Source organism: Lactuca sativa, chromosome 3 (genome assembly GCF_002870075.4).
Source record: "Lactuca sativa cultivar Salinas chromosome 3, Lsat_Salinas_v11, whole genome shotgun sequence".
Taxonomy (NCBI): Eukaryota; Viridiplantae; Streptophyta; class Magnoliopsida; order Asterales; family Asteraceae; genus Lactuca; species Lactuca sativa.
In genome coordinates, this window is record NC_056625.2 from 8,812,605 (window position 1) to 8,833,399 (window position 20,795).

Sequence of the window (20,795 nt, forward strand, 5' to 3'; positions counted from 1 at the left end):
AGGGCATTACTATGAATTCATAGTGACCGTAGCGAGTTCAGAATGCAGTCTTGGGGATATTTTCTTCCCCGGATTGAACCGGAGTTGGTGGTACCCGAATCTTAAATCAATCTTTGAAAAGTAACTTGACCCTTGCAACTGGTCGAATAGGTCGTCGATCTGGGTAAGAGGGTATCGGTTTTTGATGGTGAGTTTGTTTAGTTCTCGGTAATCGATGCACATGTGAAACGACCCATCCTTCTTGTTTACGAATAAGACCAGAGCTCCCCAAGGTGAGAAGCTTGGCCTTATGAATCCCTTGTCCAATAATTCACTCAATTGACTGGAAAGGTTTTGCGTCTCCGCAGGAGCCAATCTGTATGGTAACTTGGCGATTGATGTGGCTCCGGGTATCAAGTCAATCCTAAATTCGACTTGTCGTTTGGGGGGCACTCCTGGGAGGTCTTCAGGAAATATGTCGAGGAAGTTACATACCTCCGGTATGTCTTTAATGTTCTTTTCTCCTTTCGTTTTTTCGACCACATGGGCTAAAAAGGCGTGGTTCTTCTTGTGTAAGCACTTTCGTGCCTTGATACATGCGATGATGCAAAGGTTCGTACCAGGTTTGTCACCGTAAATGATCAAGGTTTTGTTGCTTGGTAGGTGAAAGCGAACGACCTTCTCGTAACACATAATGTCGACACGGTGCCAGTCCATGCCAATGATCACATCAAAACTTCTTATGGTAACCGATATTAAGTCAATTGGAAAAGAATGTTTATTCAAGGTTAGTGTGCATCCTACCAATACATCATTTTTTGTTTCATCTTTTCTGTTGGCCATTTCCATGGTGAATATTTCATTTAGTGTTTGATGGTTTTGTTTGAGTAGATGCGAAAACTTATGACTCACAAAGCTTCTCTCTGCAACGCTATCAAATAATATGCTTGCATAAATGTTATTGAGGAGGAACGTATATGTGACCATGATAGGATCTTTCATTACCTCCTCGTGTCCTATTACTAGGACTTTTCCCATTCCCCTGATATTTCGGTTGTTGGCCTTTAGGCATTTCCTCTTGTAGTGACCCGTTTCCCCACAACCATAGCACGCTTGGCTCACCCCGATATTACTAGGTTGGATGGCCTTTTATGCGGACATTCTGGAATATCGGGCAATGTGACCCTTCCTGTTGCAGTTTGTACAATGCATTTCCCGGCAGGCACCGTTGTGGTGAAAATTACACTTGTCACACTTTGGGAGGGTACCGACATATGGCTTGGTAGGTGCTGGTGCGGAAAGGGTGGTAGCGGCATGAACCGCCACAATCTGTTGCTTCTTGGAGGGTTCCTGAGTTAGTTGGCCCTTCTTCTTGTTTCCAAACATCCTCTTATTTCCACTCTCCTTCGTCTATTCGGGTATGGGAGTCATTATGCCTTGTCGAACTCCATGATCAATGAGCTTTTCAGTAAGGAGCTTGGCGCTGTCGAAAGTTATTGGGTTTGTAGCAATTACGTTGCCTTGAATCTGGGGAGACAGTCCCCAAATGAAGCGTTCAACTTTCTTGCTCTACGACATGATCATTCCAGGCCATAGGATTGCCAGGTCGCTAAATCTTGCGACATAAGATTCGATGTCAGAGCCGTTCATAGTGAGATTCCAAAGCTCCTGTTCTAGCTTTTCTACCTTACCCTTTGGGCAGTACTCTTTGAGCATCATCGCTTTGTGATCCTCGCAGACTACCGAGTTTGCCATCGGGAGAGTTAGGGATTTGATGTGGCCATTCCACAATGAAAGGGCCCTGTCAGAAAAAGTGCAGGCTGCAAACTTGAATTTGCGCTCCTCTAGTCAGGCACAAATTACAAATACTGATTCCGTCTTTTCGAACCACCACGTCAGATCAATGACGCCACCGCTTCCATTGAAGGGCTTGGGCTTGCAATTTGCAAAGTCTTTATAAGTACATTCCCCTGGGTGCCCTTGGTTTTCACTTTGATTGGAACTGTTTGTTCCTTTTCCTCCTCCGTTGTTGCTACTGCTTATTTGAGCCACGTCAACGGCTACAACAACGGTCACTGCAGTGTCCATTTTTGGAGGAGGTGGCAGTGGTGGTGGCTCCGTGGTATCGTTCTTGCGCTGGTTGTATCTTCGGGGCGACATTTTTTTCCACATGATGGAATGATGATAAGTTTTTGATATGACTCATGGTTCAAGCACTACTATAATAAGACACCTTGTTTGTATCAAATCTAGTTGTTATCAAGAGTCGTTTGTAGTTTATAATTGAAATTTGACTATACCAAATAAAAATGAAAAGGACATACATAGCAGATAACAACATCCAATAAAATGAAATACATATTTGCTTCATTGAAGACAAGGTGCTAGTACATATGTTTTGGGGAAAATTGTCCTCTAAGGAGGTCTATAGTACATTAAAAGAAAATATTTAACAAGGTCTACTAAAAAAACGGCCTTTTACGACGCGCAATGCGTGTCGTAAAACGATCAGACGATGCGCAAATGCGTGTCAAGGAAGGCCATGTCATAACGAGAGACGACTCGCTTTTGCGCGTCGTCTATAGACGACGCGTATTTACAACGCGCATTTATGACACGCATTTACGATGTGCATTTACGACGCGCAATGCGTATCAAGGAAGGCCATGTCATAAACGAAGACGACACACATTTGTGTGTCGTAACCTTACGACGCACGTTTAGGACACACATTGCGTATCATTAAAGCCCCTGTCATAAATGTAGATTACACGCATTTGCGTGTAATAAACTTCAACAACCATTTACGATATGCATATACGACGTGCCTTTATGATACTATTTTACACATAATACAAAAATATAGAAAGATATATATACCAAAACAATCAATTTCATCCAATAACATCATGTCAAAAAATTGTAATACATTGATATTAAAGGGATCTGATTGTACATTGTTAATAAGAGGTTTTCCCTAACTATATAACCTAATACTACATTGCTATAAAGGGGCACCTTCTTGTTTCAGTGACTCATCATTAAGCTGTTTGAAGCAGCTCTGAAACGTTTCCAATTTCCATTGTGTCTTTTCTTATTTCCTTAGTTTGAGTACATTGTTGTAAGCAAGTGTGTATTGAAGCACTTTCCATGCAATAGTACCCCCTTGACCAATACTAGTATCAGAACATAAAGCACCTTTATGCACAAAAAACAACAATCAGTCAACAAAGACTCAACATTCTTTAAAATACTATATGAAACAAAGAGTCAAAAAAGACTCAACATATAAATATATATCTTGAGTAACAAATTAGATTAGTTAATCTCACAAATCTTCAGAAGGCTACTTCAAGTATCTATTTTGCTCAAATCTAAGCAATTTAGGATCCCATTTGTGTCAATCATAACAAAACCTGACATAACATGTTGTAGTTTGTACAACAAATTGGACTGATGTTGATGTGACAAAAATTGCAACTTTTTGTCCCACCTAAAATTGTGGAACAAGATGGTATTTGTGCAAAAAGACATGAATGCCCTCCTCATCTAATTCAATCCTATCATATCCCCAAATTATAAACCCAAAAAGATGATAAGAAACATATCACTAATTCATTTGGTTATGTTGATTTAAAATCCATCAACTTTACAAGATACCTAAGATTCCACAATCAATAGTTATGTGTAAAAGAAACATGCCATTGAGCTCCAAAAAGGCAGTTGAAACATGATGAAACTGCTCCATGAGGATTATGTATTCCTTTGTACCTCCTTTAAAAAAAGAAACAACTAGAATCAACATGTAAATCATTTATGATGGATAAGATCTCAAAGATTTAATAAGGGAAGGCAATACATTCAGCACTCACATGAGAAATTCCAATCAGGATCATCGATATGGCGATGAAATTCCATCAAAATTAGTATCTTCACTATAGTATCTATCTAGGTATCATCCTCTGATCAAAAGGAAAAGCCATTTCTATTACTTTCTCAGTTAAGTCAAGAAGAAACATACATATATAGCATACAAGTTTAAGTTGTGTCCCCTTTATGTCCATTAAGTTAAAAAGAAACAACATGTAAGTAAGGATTATTGTCATTTTTATTAAATAGGTGGATCACAAAGACCTTGTACATTAAGGTTGTGTTTTTTACACAGGACATGATTGACAGGAGTCCATGTCCCAGCTTTCCAAGTAGGAAAAAAATTGCAATTTTTGTCTCATTGACTAAGTCCGAGTCCTAGTTAAGTCAAATGCATAAAATACCATTTCCTATGTCATATCCTAATAATAAATGGGGCCCAAAGGTGTTAGTAGGCTGCCTAATTTGTACAAAAACTAAAGAAGCTACAAGTGATGTAAAATAATAGAACCTACACATAAAGGTAACAGAGCATACCAACAGCATCAAGGGCTCGAAGAAGCAGATAGAAAACACACACCTGCATCAGCAACATGTTGACAAGAGAATGAGGAAATCCAACAATATTTTAACATAAAGCTGAAATTATAATGAGATTGTTTTATCTTCTATAGATTAACAAAGTTAGCATCGACTCCACAAATTTCAATGCTGCCAAGTGTCCACCATACAAATATTTCTTTGCTATGATCTCAACACGAAAAATTAAGAAAATTGTTTTCTTGCTGCTAACATGGAAGATGAGAATAAGTTTTCCTTTGTGTTTTTCACTTATTGCTCATTGATAGATACCACAGTGACAAAATCTGTCTAGTATAAAATTGCCTAAAAAACTAATTAGATATAAAGCATTCAGCCACTTAATAAGGTAGTGTTTTCCGATTCTTGATATGCATGAGAATGACCAATGTTTTCTACAACTTACTTGAAGCCAATCAGCAACAAAATTGACATTGGGCAAGGTGGCACTTATCCCAACAATTTGAAGATCATGAGTGGGGTCACCAGCTCCATACCAAAGTTTTGTCAGCATAAGTTCGAAAAGATAGCCCCTGTGCTGATCTCCAACCTGCCAAACAAAATGATTAAAAGAATGTATTTTTTGCATCATAATTCTCAAAAATGCCAAATTCAAAATACCATGTGAAGTTCATCAATTACTAAGATCCCAACTTCTGAAAAACGCCTCTCTTATAGCAATCTGTTGAGTCGTGAATTTTCCTTCTCGATTGTGCAAACGGCTATAAAGGTATCTTTAGGAATTGCGCCACCACTTTGGCTTACATAATAACTACGAACACGTGCACCAATTGGTTCAAGTAAGGCTTCAAGATGTGATGTTTGCATCACTAAAAGACTAATAATCAAGTTTAAGGACATACATATTACATATTCACATAAAACTTCTAACAAATACAATGCACAAGGCAATAGTCCACCTTCTCTATACAAATTGACAAATAGGGAAGAACAAGAATTGCCACTTTTCTTGTTGACAACACTCTACGTAACATCAAGATTTCTGCAACAAAACTTTTCCCAGCACTATGCCAAAAAAAGACAAATGGTTATGAAAAAGTGATTAAGTAGAAAAGATTTAGCACAAATCTTAAGATAAGTACCTTGTAGATGCACAATACAAAATGTTCCTTTTTCGTAACACCCCATCCACCTGGAGGCGGTCCACCTGGAAAATGAAAATTGAATTGAACATTGAACATTGAACATTGAACTTTGAAGTAAATGACTATAATATTAGGTGATTCAGGTTCTTGTTGTGTAATAGAGACAATCACCTTGTAATATTCATTCATGGAGTAATAACATAAACAAAAAAGGGTGATCAAGAGGACTTGAAAAATACCTGCCAAGGATACAGTTTTGATATACCATTTCTCTTATATGTGTTGCACAACTCGGAAGGGCGCCAATTCCCAATATCCAAACAATCATCAGAAGGCAAGCAGCTTGATAAAGTACTTTCTACACTTTTAAGAATGTTCAGATTACAAGTTCTGATTTTTGTACTTGGTGTATTAGATGTTCTGTTATGATTAGTTTGATTTAATACATCATTTTCAGATCCTTTGGATTCTTCAACAATCTTTTCAGGAAGATCTTCAGTATGATAGGACATATCATCAACCACCTAGATTGCCTCCTTTTAATTTTGCTGCTTCGTCTCACTCCAGATGTCCAAGAAGACCTTCCTCCTATCATAATCATCCCCATTATATCATAAATAAATAAATAAAAATATAAGATTGATTCATAATTTTTAACAAGGAACAGATGAAGAAACCTGCAAGGCTCTGGCGACATTTTTTCGGATCAATCTTACTCTTACATGCTGCTATCTTCTTTCTCTTATTCGTTCTTGTCCTTATATGCTCCTCCTATTTATAATATATATTTTAAAGAATGTTTGTTAGTGTTACTCATAAGTCATAACATGGAATTTTTTGACTTTACAGCGGTCAAGAACATAACTTTAACTTAATATATTATTTTTATATAATTATTAATTAATAAGTAAGATGTATTAAACAAAAAACTATGGAAAAAACCTATAGCCAAACAAGTTGTCATTCGCCTCATATACGTTTTCTGATAAATAGAAAATATCGTTTATTAAACAGAATCTGTACAAACAAAACTAGTTTATATGATTATATCATGGTATAATTGTATAAGAGTGCCTTTTTTGTTGGGAGTTCATAGTTTATAAGAACACTAGAGCTGACGGATGATTCTCCTGAATTTTTTCTCCTCATTCCTCTCTTCTATCAAACAAGCTTCTGCAACCACAAAACTCAGCCTACAAATTATGCAAAAAGATAACAATTTTTAGTTTCAAGTTTCAAGAATTGGGACAAAAAAGTTTGTTGCTTTGGTATATATGTTGAGAGATTTACAGTGAGAATGTGTAATAGATGATGGTCCAAGCTCGATTTCCATCAGGTACTAATGGCCTTCCAAAATACATGCATTTGGTTGCTCCTATGGGTAAGGATTCACCTGAGAGAACAGAAAGGCACCAACGTCATAGCCTGTTGCTACATCTGAATCGTACACGCAATAAGTGGAATTGGTTGCATTATATGTGTGAAGGTTCATAGCAGCTTTAGTGTTCAAAAACCTAGATCTCATGAAGCACAAGAATGGAATTAAAATGACGAAGTTATTTAGCAAGCCAACATATATAATCATCGCTAAACATGAGAAAATCAATGCGAACAGAGGAATCGAGCAGAAAACCCTAGCTAATAGATGAAATCAACATAAACAGTTCAAATTTAGATGAGAGAAAGAGAAAGTATAGTAGTATGGCGGTGTTCGACGGCAATGGCGAAACCAAAAGCAACTAAGCATAAGATGATAGCTAGAAGATGAACTTGGGATGATCCTTTTCCTTCGACCATCTTTCTTGTGCTACTGCTGCTGCTTCTTGGTTGTTTGTAGAGAGAAAAAGAGTGGAGTGAAAAAGGGTGTGCGCTTTTGAGGTCCAGAGCATAAAATCCCAAGTTCTTCTTTGATATCAGGGACAAGAAAACCCTTAAAATCGTCGGCGTTTCGAGTTTGAGGAGTCGTAGACCCCCAATCGCCGACTCCAAAGATATTGTGCGGTTAGATTTTTGGGGAAGGCGAGGTACTTGAATTTTTTAGGGATTTGGTTTCCCCCGTTAGTTGCATGAAAGAGGGGTGCGCGTATTAAAATTTTATAAAACGATAACTCTACACGAAACCCACTTAAATTTAGGTGCCTTCGTGTTTTTAATTTTTTTCGTTGGACATTAATTTTAGGGCACGCACAAATGCGTGTCTTCTATCCTTCAAATTTATCAAAACTAACATTACTTTTTAGGGCATGCACAAATGTGCGTCCTCTATCAGCGCGTGTCATTGTTTGCGCGTCATTAAAGGGTTGTTTTCTAGTAATGAGCATAACGACCCGTCGAATAGTGTTGTCACTTAGACGTAGGGTCAGTCCCACAAACATGAAAAAGAAAAAGGGTAGCACCAACGCATACCCATAAACCTAATCTCTAACAAATTCTGAGTAGTATGGATCCTACTCACGACGGGTAGTCCTTTGCAATCCCTGGGATGAAGTAAAGGCACCCTATAACTCAGCCAATCGACATTCGACTGCGATCACTCTTTCCTCGAGAGTCTCATACCTCTTTTGATATTCCCTTACCTCCGCTCAAGCAGTGGTAAGGTCCTCAATGAGCCTATCCATGGGATAGTAGTATCTCTCTCTCTCTCTCCAAATCTCTAGTCCACACGTCTGTGACCTCTGCAGTGGCTCCGAACTGCAAAACGCGATTCGCCGTTGCCCTGGTCTTGTCACCAAGGTCCGCGATCCACTGGATCATGACTAGGAGGGCTCTGTCGGCCGGTCCCCCGTGGATAAGGTTATAAAAACCTCTCTCCATACTGAAAGGAGGGGACTTGTGCTGGTGCCGGCTCCATCTCTCCAGATCTTCCGCCCAGTGAGGCGTAGGTCCGTTGCAGCCTAAACGGTGTGCAGGGACTCGTGCGACATAAGGTGGATTTATGACTTCTGACTCCGCATCCTCCTCTTCTTGTTCCTCCAGCTCCTTTTCAAACTCTTCATCTGGCTCCTCTTCCATGATCTCCTGGGGATCCTCTTTAGGATCCTCCTCAATCCACCCTCCATTCCCCCAGTTGGGGAAGTAGGGATCCCCTGGGTTATGGAAACCTGCCATCGTGTCTGTACGAGAATATAAGTATGAGATATACCTGAAATTTTTATAATGTGCTAAAATACTCCTGTAGTATTTTAATTCTTTAGGTTTATTTCTCAGAGCTTTTTTGGTATAAGGTCGGTAAGTTTTAGATTTGTTGTCCACCACGACCACTCCTAAACACATGCTGGTGATATCTTGAATAAATGTAGTTGATAAGGCTATATTTACCCTAGATAAGATTAAATAACTATCTAAGCTCAATCGTGATGTCCAACTCTTCCAAATACTTCTTATTATAACATTATTTCTAATATGAATGCATGTATGTACACTTTTATAAATTACTTATATTTTTAGAATATACTTTTAGCCAGAGTGTTTTAGTCCCATTGTATTTATACTTGTATACCTAGTATGGTTTCATATATTAGTTCACTATAAGCAATGCTCTGATACCAATCTGTCACACCCCAAACCAGAACGGCGGAAACATCTAGGGGCGAATGGAGTGACTTCATGTATAGTATCATAACAATTAAATATAAATGAATCACAGCCTCACAAATATTCATACATTGAGAATACAAGGTTGCATTGTTTACAAACTTTGTTTGTTCCAAAAGTTAAGTACAAGTAATTGAAAAGTAGAAATCATGATGTAGTGACGCTTGTCCTCAAAATATTTTCGTAATACCTGTTTACTGGTTTCTTGAGAATACAAGCAGTTTTGAAAAGCTTCAACATTGAAGTTGGTGAGTTCATAAGCATGTTTGTATGAATAAAATCTGTAATGTTTCCTTGTAATTGATAGCGTGATGTTTTCCAAAAAAATCCAATATTTTCTTAAATGTAAGATGTAGTCTTTAACCCTAAGACCAAAAATGTAAGTTATACTGTTCTGGGAAATAGTATATAGTTGTATCTTTATATAAAACATATGAAGTGTAAGTTTCTCTGTAAACCAAGTCGTCTTGTTGGTCTAACTGTAGCGAACAACTGAGGTGTGGGGTTGTCAACTCCGTATGGATCTATACACAACTATCTCGCTCTCCCTCAAGGAGACTCTGTTTATAATGCAGGAGTTAAGATGTACACTAGGTAGGTACTATGAAGGAAAGTCTCACATGAGCATTACAGATTTACATGAACTATGACTCCTTTTTTTTTGTAAAATAATTATTCCTTTGAAAACTAAATGGTTCCTTTGGAATGAAAGTGTATGTAAATCTCCAAACTATACCAATTATAGTTTATCTTGTATGTTTGTTGAGACTATTTATATAATCTTTCATATAAATATAAAGATGTTATCTTTTCTAGTGTCAAAATATGAAAGTAAAAACTGATATCTTTGGGTTGAAACCCACCATAATAGTAAATGACCACAATGTAACTATTCTTGATAGAAAAACTATCTTTTAGTGAAAAGTTTCTGAAACCTTGTAGTTTTACAATCATATTTTCTTGATGATATTTGTAACATAATGTAAGTTATGTTTTTGGTTAACTTTGCATATGAAAACTATTTTATCACAAATGTTGTATAAAACTAGTGATAATCCTAACTTGAGCAAATAATGGTTTATACTTCTACATCAAGAAGTAACAACAAATATTCATGTAGTAAAATGATTTTAGATTGTACCCCCCCCCCCCCCCCCGGTAAAAACATGAAAAAGCTTGAAAATGTGGGGGTATGAGCTCACTTTGAGTGGTTTTGGTAGATAACTTAAAGGATTGATATAAGGATTTCGAACTTAGCACTTGAAAGGGAGTGGATGAACTTCAAGGAAAGGTTATTATCCTAAGAATGCCAACACACAAAAATGTGTGTAAAAATGACGAAATTATCATAATATCATATAAAAACACTTGGGTATTATGAAAGTACTTACCAAGGAAATCTAAGGATGAACTTGGGGCTTAAATCCTTTGAAACTTGGAAATGAGTTCTTGAGAGAAGGAGTAATTTAACATGAGATAGAATGAAGTAATGGTGAGGTTTTGTGATGTTAATCTCGTTTAAATAAAAGGAGTGGTATTGATGTGAAGTTTACTTGGATAACTAGAGGTTAATGTATGGATGTTTGGTGGGTAATTCGTGGGTTACTATGATTGTATTGGAATTGGGTGAGAAATCAAATCCTAAAGTCTACTTTTCTTGTCTTATCCTCATCCTAGACCGAAAACCTCTTTAATTCACCCTATTATGACCGAAATCACATGTGATTTTGGCCCTAGGCTAACCTTTACCTTTAGATTTTGGTCCTAGGCCTTTCCCCATGGTGATTTTGGCCTTAGTGGGTCCTTAAGGTGTGTTTTTGGCCCTAGTGGGGTTGCTTGGGGTTGATTTCGGTTCTATTGTTTCTTAGACAATGTGATTTCGGTTTTGAGTATTATGGATCACAAAGATGATGGCCTTATAACTTATGAATTCAAGGTCGTTGCATAAATACATGTTGTTATGTTAAAACTATTTGATTCTTGTTTGATTTGAATGAACTTTTCAAGGCTTAATTCAACACGAATTTCCAAGTGTATATTCTCTTTAATCATACAAATGGTGCCATCTTGGCTTTCAAATAACATTATTGCATCAAGTTACATAGATATATGTTGTGGATACCCTTATACGCAAGACCCCATAGACCTGGTTCGACCCAAAATTTTCTAGTAGTCACACAACTCCTCACGGAATCTCTTTTAGAACCTGGAAGTAAACCGACCATTTCTATCAGAAACCACCAAAACCGGAACCCTATGCCGTGCTACAACCTCGTAAATGTAAAAATTAAAAGGAATTGTATACTAAAACACTGCATGAGTGGGGATAAAATGGTTTTCCGAACTAATTTCTATAGAATGTTTAACAAGAACTTTGATTGACAAGTTTGGACCCATGAAACTTGGACCTATTTTTGACACATGTTACACTCGAGGTAATAGAGAGTCTTATATGATATTCACAACCGATAGAAAAAAAATGAAAAAAAACAAAGAAACAAGCCCAAACGTCATATATGATCTCGTTAAATGGTATTACTGTCATATCCGGTTCCCAAGTCAAGTTTCAAGTACTAAAAAAATACAAAGATGATTTAAGAACTCAAATTTGAAGGAAAAATATACAAAGAATCAAACTTTAATTAAATCAAGAGCTACCTCCAAATTAAATTATGTGCTAATGAAGAACTGTGTGATATGATATATGATACTCTCGAAAAAGTGAAAGCATATCAGCTCAGTCCCTATGGGTGGGTTGACTACTTCAGCAAAAGCTGATTTGATGTGACATGTTCTTAGGGATGAGTTGATCCTGATTCTTAATTATTTAGTCATAAGGACATGAAATTCTGAAACATTCTATTTTCGTGAGCAAGGTTAATAAGGATATAAAGTTTAAATAAAGGTTATATTTGGTTTATTCGTTCACACCATCACGCTTCTTCCTGGATTTTGGAATCTGTGAAAGATTGAAGGTAATGAAATGGTTGTCTAGGTAATGATTCTATTGAAGCTTCCTCGATGTAAAGTATGATCACGTGAAAAAAGAGTGAAATGTTTTATTTATTAAAGTTTAAATTTTAAGTTTCATTAATTTTAATTTATTTTAGTTTTTATTCTAAGTTCCCTTTTAGGTCATCTATATTTTCCCCTTTTCTTTATATAACGTCTAATCTTTTTATCACTTGAGGGCAAGTAAGGTCTAAGATTGAGGAGATTTGATAAACGTCATTTTATTCAAATTTTATATTAGTTTTTATTATATTTTGCAGCTTATTTTACGCTTTTTATACGCATTAGTTCAATTAATGTCCAACTCATGTTTATCGCTAGAGTTCCCATACTCCTCATGTTTTTATGTTGTTCTTAGATATTTCTAGTGGAGCGGTACTTTGGATCCATATTTGGAGGTTAATGGAGCTAAAATACATGAGGAAGCTGGAAGTTGGGTTAGATTTGCTTAAACTAGAGAATTCACGTCCGAAACGCGTGATTTTTAGAAAACACGTGTAACGTCCCAAAAACTCAGAACCAAAAATTTTATTTTTATATTAAATAAACCGTCACCCAATTTTTTTACCAAAACCATAAGGAAGTTAGAGTATATCAATAAACATCCAAAAATACATTAGAGGCAAATAAAGCAGAAATCATGGTGTCTGCAATGCGATCATCCCGAGCTCTTCCCCTTCAAACTGGAAGTACCTAAAATATAAACTGAAAATCTTAAGCACAAAGCTTAGTGAGTTCCCCAGAGTACCGCATACCATGCATATATGTCATCTCAAGGCTGTACCGAGTCTATTTCACCCTCGAGTCCATTTCACCCCCGAGTCTATTTCAACTCGTATGTTAGCACAAGGCTATACCAGGTCTATATCACCCCTAGATCTATTTCACCCCACATACATATATCAAACAAGCACACATGCATACATGCAAACAAAAGGAGTCACAAAGACTACAAGCACACACAATCCCTAGTGTCCTACAGTATAGTGAGCAACTCACATCGATCCGTTGCTAAACAAGCAGATGCTTGGGCTGCCGAACCGAAAAATACCCACACTATTCAATCAAATAATATCCTTAATCAATAGTTTGGTCATAAACCATAATCGAGACTTTAATTTACTAATACCGACTCCTAGGGTAAAAGTCCATTTTACCCTTCCCCTTAATTTACCCATTTAACTGTCACCCACTCAATGGAACTCAAAGCCGATTAATGGCCCAAATTCATAGAGGCACCCAAAGCTCATTAATGGCCCAAATTCATAAAGGCACTCAAAGCCCAATAATGTCCCAAATCCATGAAGGCATTCAAAGCCCAATAATAGCCCAAATCCATAAAGGCACTTAAAGCCTAAATTTGTAGTCCAAATATTGGCCAAAACCAAAAAGCCCAAATGGCCCCTGATTGAGTAGGCTTAGCATACCACCTGGGTACGCCAACCATACAACTTAGAGATCAACAGTTTACGGGGCTTTAGGCTCGTATGCATAGTGTATGCGAGAGTACGGCTGGTGTACGCCCTTGGTGGCCAAATCTTGATTAGGCAATTAATCCTTTAAGACCAAACTTCTATTTTCTGATCCATTATAAGACCCTACTTTCACCAAATGAGCATTTACTCATGCATGGTTGATCTTTAACCATCAAGATCCAAAATTTATGGACTAGGGAACTCAGAAACATCAAGAGGAGCAACACATAACTTCTGGAGTGTTAATCCCCACTAGAACTCATACATGGGACCAAAATGTGCTTAAAATATCACTAGATCTAGATCTAATCTAAGAACTAATAGGATTTGAGCATTACAACATTAATATGGTGCACATGCAACCCTAATGCTTTGGATCTAGGTTTTCTTTAAAGTTATATATTCAAATCAATTATCCAAAGAGAGCCCTAGATCTAGTATAACAATTCAAAATTCACATATATATTAGGGTTAGAAGATTACCTCACTTGTTATATTTGATGGGTTTTGGTCATAAGAACATCCTATGTGCTAATACAAACCCTAATGCTTGGATCTAGGTTTTTCTATTGTACATGCAATTTATCCAAGACTATAAACCCTAGATCTAGCATATGATAATCAAGATAACATATAAAGAAGGGTTTAGATCATTCCTTGATTGTTATATAGCAATAACAATCTCAAATCCTTCTTGTATTGACTTTAGAAAGCTTAGAGTCACAAATGTCACTCCTCTAATGGTTCACAAACACCAAGAGCAAGAGGATGAAGAAGAGAAGAGAAGGAGGCTCTCAAAAACGTGTGGAAACCCTAGAAGGAAGCTTGTCCACGTTTTTGGGGCATAAGGGCTCTATATATAGTAAGGCTATTAGGGTTATCTAACAAGGAAACCCTAATTTGGATGCTTAAGCCCTAAGCAACCCATGGACTCCTTTCCTTAAAGGCCTTGGACGATTTCCAATGGGTTTCCCCATAGAATTCGTCCAACCTTATAATATAAGGAAATCCATGGCCCAATTGCAAATATCTTATAATTACAATTCTAGTCCCTTAAGTTTAATTAATCTCTTTTAGTCACAAAACTAATTACCAATTAATTCTTGACTAATATTAATTAAACAATATGATTTCTCCTCTAATATATTATTCTCATAATATATTAATAAATCATATTTAATCCTTTCTCTCCATAATTCATCCCATCAAGTTGCTTTGGTGAAGGCAACCCAAAAGGACCATGCACCATTGGGTCAAGTACATACCAAAATAGTTATGGACTTAGACACTAATCCAACAGTCTCGCACTTGGATAAGTCTAATAACTATTATGCGTATGACTTCAGATCCTGATCTGCAATCGTAACTTTCCAAAGCCGCTGTCAACTCTGATCCTATCAGATACGCGTGTCCTTTAGATAAGGGATCATATATTCCTCCATTCTAGATATCGTATGAGACATGATTTCTAATCATGCTCTCTATACTATTTCTCGACTTCCGATTTATGACAACTGACTAATTGAACAAATCAAATTAGCCCTAGCCCGGCCGAGCATTTACGTTTTTCATCACTAAATCATCGAGGGGCCAAAGATATCGCTTTTATCCTACTTTGGATAAAAGGAACGGATAAACTTTGATTCAATGCTCGCTTGCATTTACTCACCGAATCACACGCAACAATATGTTTTATAACACCAAGTTACTGGTGCGTTTACATATTATCAATGTGCAACCGATTTGCAAGATACAACTCACACATATCGGTTTCAAGAATATAAGATGTTAGCATTTCACCAATCACTCGTGATACAATTCATGGAGTGATCCAAGTGAGCGTGGGTTTAATCCAATGCTCAAATCATATTCATAAGCACTCATTAACGTTGCAGCAAACATTTTCTTATGTCTAATACTCTTTAGACAATCCACACACCAATTCACGACAATCTTTATTCATACCTACTTCCAACATATGAACGACTGTGGACCGTTCGAATAATTTGACTGTTCTTAATCAATTAAATTATTCAGGAAGTCAAAACATGCAAAGTGAAACACAAGGATAATACTAATCCCATATGGCCTCAAACCTTTGAGTATAAATAAAACACCTTTTATTTATCACCATATCGATTACTCATTATTTGTTGTTTCGGGTAATCAACTTCTTACATGAATTATTACAACACTTGTCCTATGCTCTTAGTATGCACACAATGTTTACCTATGGTTGTTACTTTGTGAAATAGATCAAATGAACACATTTCCAATCATACTCATTTAACAACTCCAAATCCTTTTTCATAAGTGAAAGAATATCAATTTCTTGCCACTTATAGAATATGCTAGATTCTAACATTTTATGCAATGATCCTTTCGTAATATCACTGCACTAAAGTCGCAATGACTATTGCCAATGAAAATACAAAGTCCTCTATCGGAGATTGTTACAATACAATTCCTTAGATATGATGTCTCTCACTCAAAGTACATTCCTTTGAACATCCTTTTGCATAAAACTTTCTAATCTAGACATGGATTTTCAATATCCAACTCCTAATATGGAAACGTTTCCATATTTTCCATATGACAACTCATTCTTAATAGAATCTTTTCTATTCATAATAATGTCGATATGGTCCATCCAATACTATACTTCCAACTACTCACAAGCGACCAATCCTCGGCGAACTTTGGATTGTCCTTTGATAGTTGTTTAATTATCTTAGTCAAAACCGATTCTTGTCCTTTTTCCCTCTAAATGCGCTGGACATTTGGAAAATTTTAGAATGGTCAAGTATTATAGCATTTTGCAATCGATCCTATACCCGAAGCGTATAGGACACGATGCATAATGTCTTACATAAAGATTTGATACTTTATCAATCTTCTGCCATAATATTTTATGTGCTACGTTCTCAAAATTCGAACTATGAAGAGGAATGCCGTAATCATAATCGAAATTCGAGAACACACTATTGATCCTTGACTAAATTTATTAACATTCCATAACCTAAGCCTTTAGATTTGTAATGAAGCATAATATTCTCTCCCTTAATTATAGCAAAACAACTTTTTAACCCTTACAACTTTGCAAAGTATAACTCTTGTTTTCTATAATTAATATTGCTAACTTGCAATACTTGCCTTAATAATCATACAATCATAACATTTATGCTCCCACTATCATGATGATTATTATAAACATAACAGTTATGCTCCCACTAGCTTTGACATGTATTCAGAAATCAGCTTAACTTCCAGAAAAACAATACTTATTGAATTTCTTAAGTTCATGTTTCTAATACATAATGCTTTGATAATCCTTTATCAAAGCTTATACACCTTTGCCTTAGATAGCTCATATGTGTGTCTAAACAATTCAGACTAATTGCCAAACCTCACAATTCAAATCATGGAAAGGGATACCGTAACCATAATCGAATTCGAGAATCCAATTTTCACAGTCACTATCTTTTTAAAATCTCTCTTAGTGAAAGCATTTCCTCACAGTCATTTTCATGAAGGAGGGAATCTTATGACACTTAGATTTTAATGGTGTATGTGTTCCTATCCATGTGAATTTGTCAAAACCAAGATTTACGACAAATTCAAACTCATATGGACCGAACTTTCTTAATCTTGATTTCTTGCCTTATGTTAGCACAGCTGCCCACCATGTCTTCCAAGTAGTTAAGCAGCTCACCCTTTCCTATCAATGTATCTTTCATTGATCAAGGTCCTTGCCTTTTTATGCATTCAAATGAGAACTCATAGGGCTCACATGCATAATTAACTCAATTGGAATGGCACAGAAACAAAATAGTGTCAACACGATAGGTTGTAAACCTCAACTCGTGTACTAGTGATGATCGATAAGGTTTATTTTGATTTGTTCTTGAAACCTTTAAAGACCATTAAGACTCCCACTGACTCCTTGACATATAAGATTCTTTTGCCAATAAACATTTCTTGACAAACAAATATTCAAGAGTTAGTGTAGTTTTTATCAAAACACTTCATAAATTGGTCCTAGTTAGTCTTTGTCTTATTCAAGATATCACAACTTTCCACATTTGATGAATGTTATAAACCTTCTTAATGGTTTTCACTCAACTTCACAATCTTAATTTTAAGACTTGTTTTGGAACGAAGTACGATTGACTTCTTGATTTAACCATTTCTTCAATTCTTGATTCCTCTTCTTAGACATACAATTGTACTAAGAATCACTTAGAGGATCAATTGAGATATGGTTCTTAATCATAAAGACCTATCATAAAGCATAAAAGGTACTCTCCCTTCTTCTTAGAATGGAGAAACTTTTATCTTTCTGCCTACTTGATTCTTCTTATTCGTTCTGCTATTGATTTAAACTTTTTCAATCAATTCAGAATTACACTTAATCTTATAAGTATAATCATATTCACTAAACCTTTAGTAAATCATGACGAATATCTTTGTTACTCTTATGGTGGACTTGATCAACACGCAACTTTGTGTGCTCGATCTCCTAGTCCTTCACTTGACACTTGGTCAATGAATTAGTCTAATTTCCAAATATGAAATTTCTCATTCATCGTGCAACCAAGTTGCATGATTCCAAGTTTCTGTCCAATTGAAACTTGGGCGATGAGAAACTCTCCCTATTTGGTAAATTATCGACATTTCCACAAACAACATAATTAAGAATCAAATCCATTATTGCTAATATTAGAAACCTTCAAACATCAATTTTCATGCATGCCATTGCAAGGATAAATAAATAATATAAAATCAAAATTTATTTTATTGCGGAAAAATTTGTCCTTACAATGCAATTCATTGAAAAACTATGCTAATACATCTTTCATAGCAATCTAATTCTAACTCTAAGTAGTAGCTCAAGAATCTAATCTTCAAGTAATGCGATCGACATCCATTTCTTCACAGTTAGATTCTGCTCACTTCTTCCCTTAAGTTTCCTCTATTTTCTTCGATCCTACAAAACATCAATTGTAATCTTATCACATTATGTATTAAGAATCTAGAACAGGAGCTTAAAATAGTTAGTCAATGGATTTTACCTAAAGCAGAGCCATACATTTTGACTCTCCTATCTCTTAGATCTCTTAGGTAAATAGGGCATCTTCGTCTCCAATGCCCCTTCTCTTGGCAATAAAAGCAAATTGACTCTATTGGAACAGCACATGGAACTACTTCAGATATTGCCTTTCTCTTATGATCAAACTTTTCGATCATGGCATGTCTTTCGTTGCCATTGCCTATATTCATAGAGGTTCGGAAGGCAGATTCACCAATCAACTTTGCTTTTCCATTGCGCCAAACCATTGCTGATTCAGCAGCAATAAGCATATAAGTGAGATCTACAAGGGTCACGTCGTGGTTCATCATATAGTACTCTCTTACAAACTCACAATACGAGATAGGAAGTGACTGAAGAACCCAGTCAATAGCCATCTCCTCACAGACAACGGATCCCAACATTCTTAACCTATCAATGTGTGACTTCATCCCTAGGACGTGTGCACACACCGACTTTCCTTCTTTATGTTTACTTGCCAAAAGGGCTTGAGTGAGCTTGAACTTTTCAAGCCTTCGAACTTGTGGGTTAGGGAGAATAATTGGAGGAGGTGGAGGAAGAGAAGCATGATCTCTTGTTCCTCGATCGAATCGTGGAATATCATCTTCATGTGGAATGCTTGTTCCACGGGATTTGGGAAGACGATAGTTGTCATACTTTGACATCTACAAAACGGGAGAAAATGAATTCAAGTTAGTTGATTGATTGAGTCCTTAGTAAATCACCCAAATCAGATACTAAGGCTAGGACCCAACACAATACGCTACAACCTAGAAAAGGGATGTCGTAATCTAGTTGCAGAATATTTGAAGGCAAGTGAATGACGATTCACTAATTTCCACCATGAAAAACGAAAAAGAAATTTAAGTTTTACATCTATGAAACTCCTAGATCCTTTGAGATTCATTGAACATTTCAATGGCATGGTTAAATCTCGATATGCCCCTCTAGTTTGTGACTGGGATGCCGAGGATCACAAAGCGGGTGTGAATAACCAAGCAAACTTACATGGTGCCCTCACATGTTACAGTCACCTATTCGTTGTGCCGGTAAACCACACACGCTCCACCGAACTATGACAAACATTGTGTCACCCTTTGCTACCTTTGCTTAGAACCATTTAGTGTGCCGGTTAACCACACACGCTCCACTAACGTCTTCTCAAGGGCACAAAGTGTAATTTCATGGAATTGCATCAATTCACTTTTGCCTAAGTAACTAAGATTGGCAATTTGTAAAACATTTAGTTACTTTTGTACTTCATTATACTTATAATGGAAGGTTTTGTCCTATCCTACCCATTCGGCTAATGACCCTCCACTAGTCAAGAGCGCGGTGGGTAAGAGTGGATACCCATTCAATCGCCATTTTATAGGCAATTTCCTCAAACACCCCTTATAGACCAGCTTCGTGAATGAGACCTACTAACGGTAAGACTGTCTTTTACTCATACATATATATAATGTTAGACTTTTTTTTATATATAATGTTAGACTTTTAATGTTATATATAGTATAGGGTGTATTTTACACTTTTAAAATACTAGGAGGTCAAATTTAACAATTATACTTTTAATTCAATTAAATTGTAAACCTAAACTTTTATGGATTTATTAAATCTATTTTAATTATACACCTTAATTAATTAATAAAACCATAAGGGTGCGATTTGAACTTTTCAAAACAATACTAGGGTTTTAGAATTGAACATTCCTAAATTAAACCTTTTAATCAACTTTTAAATTCCAAAACTTGAGGGCAAGTTTTGAAACATTTCAAAACATTAGGTTTAGAATTTAAATATACATCAATATTAAACCTTTAATCAAAATTTAAATTCCAAAACTTGAGGACAAGTTTTGAAACCTTTTCAAAACATTAGGGTTTCAACTATTTAAATTTCAAAACTAAACTTTTTGAGTTTAAATTTAAACTATAAAACCTAAAGGGGAAAAATTGAAACTTTTCATAACACAAGGATCAAATAACAAATAATATAAATTAAACAATTAATTTTGTCATTATCTATATTTGACCTAATTTCAATTTCTTGCAAAATAAGTTACCCAATTAATACAAATAATTAACTTTA

The 20,795-nt window shown here is 36.0% G+C and overlaps 1 long non-coding RNA gene across 1 annotated transcript; it reads right to left on the reverse strand.

The window, feature by feature from the left end:
* Positions 1–2,842: 2,842 nt before the first annotated feature.
* On the reverse strand, positions 2,843–5,195 carry LOC122196957 (uncharacterized). Its single transcript, XR_006189697.2, has 3 exons — positions 3,852–5,195; positions 3,640–3,753; positions 2,843–3,177 (listed from the first exon to the last, which is right to left on the reverse strand). It is a non-coding gene; the product is annotated as an uncharacterized LOC122196957 (long non-coding RNA).
* Positions 5,196–20,795: the final 15,600 nt, after the last annotated feature.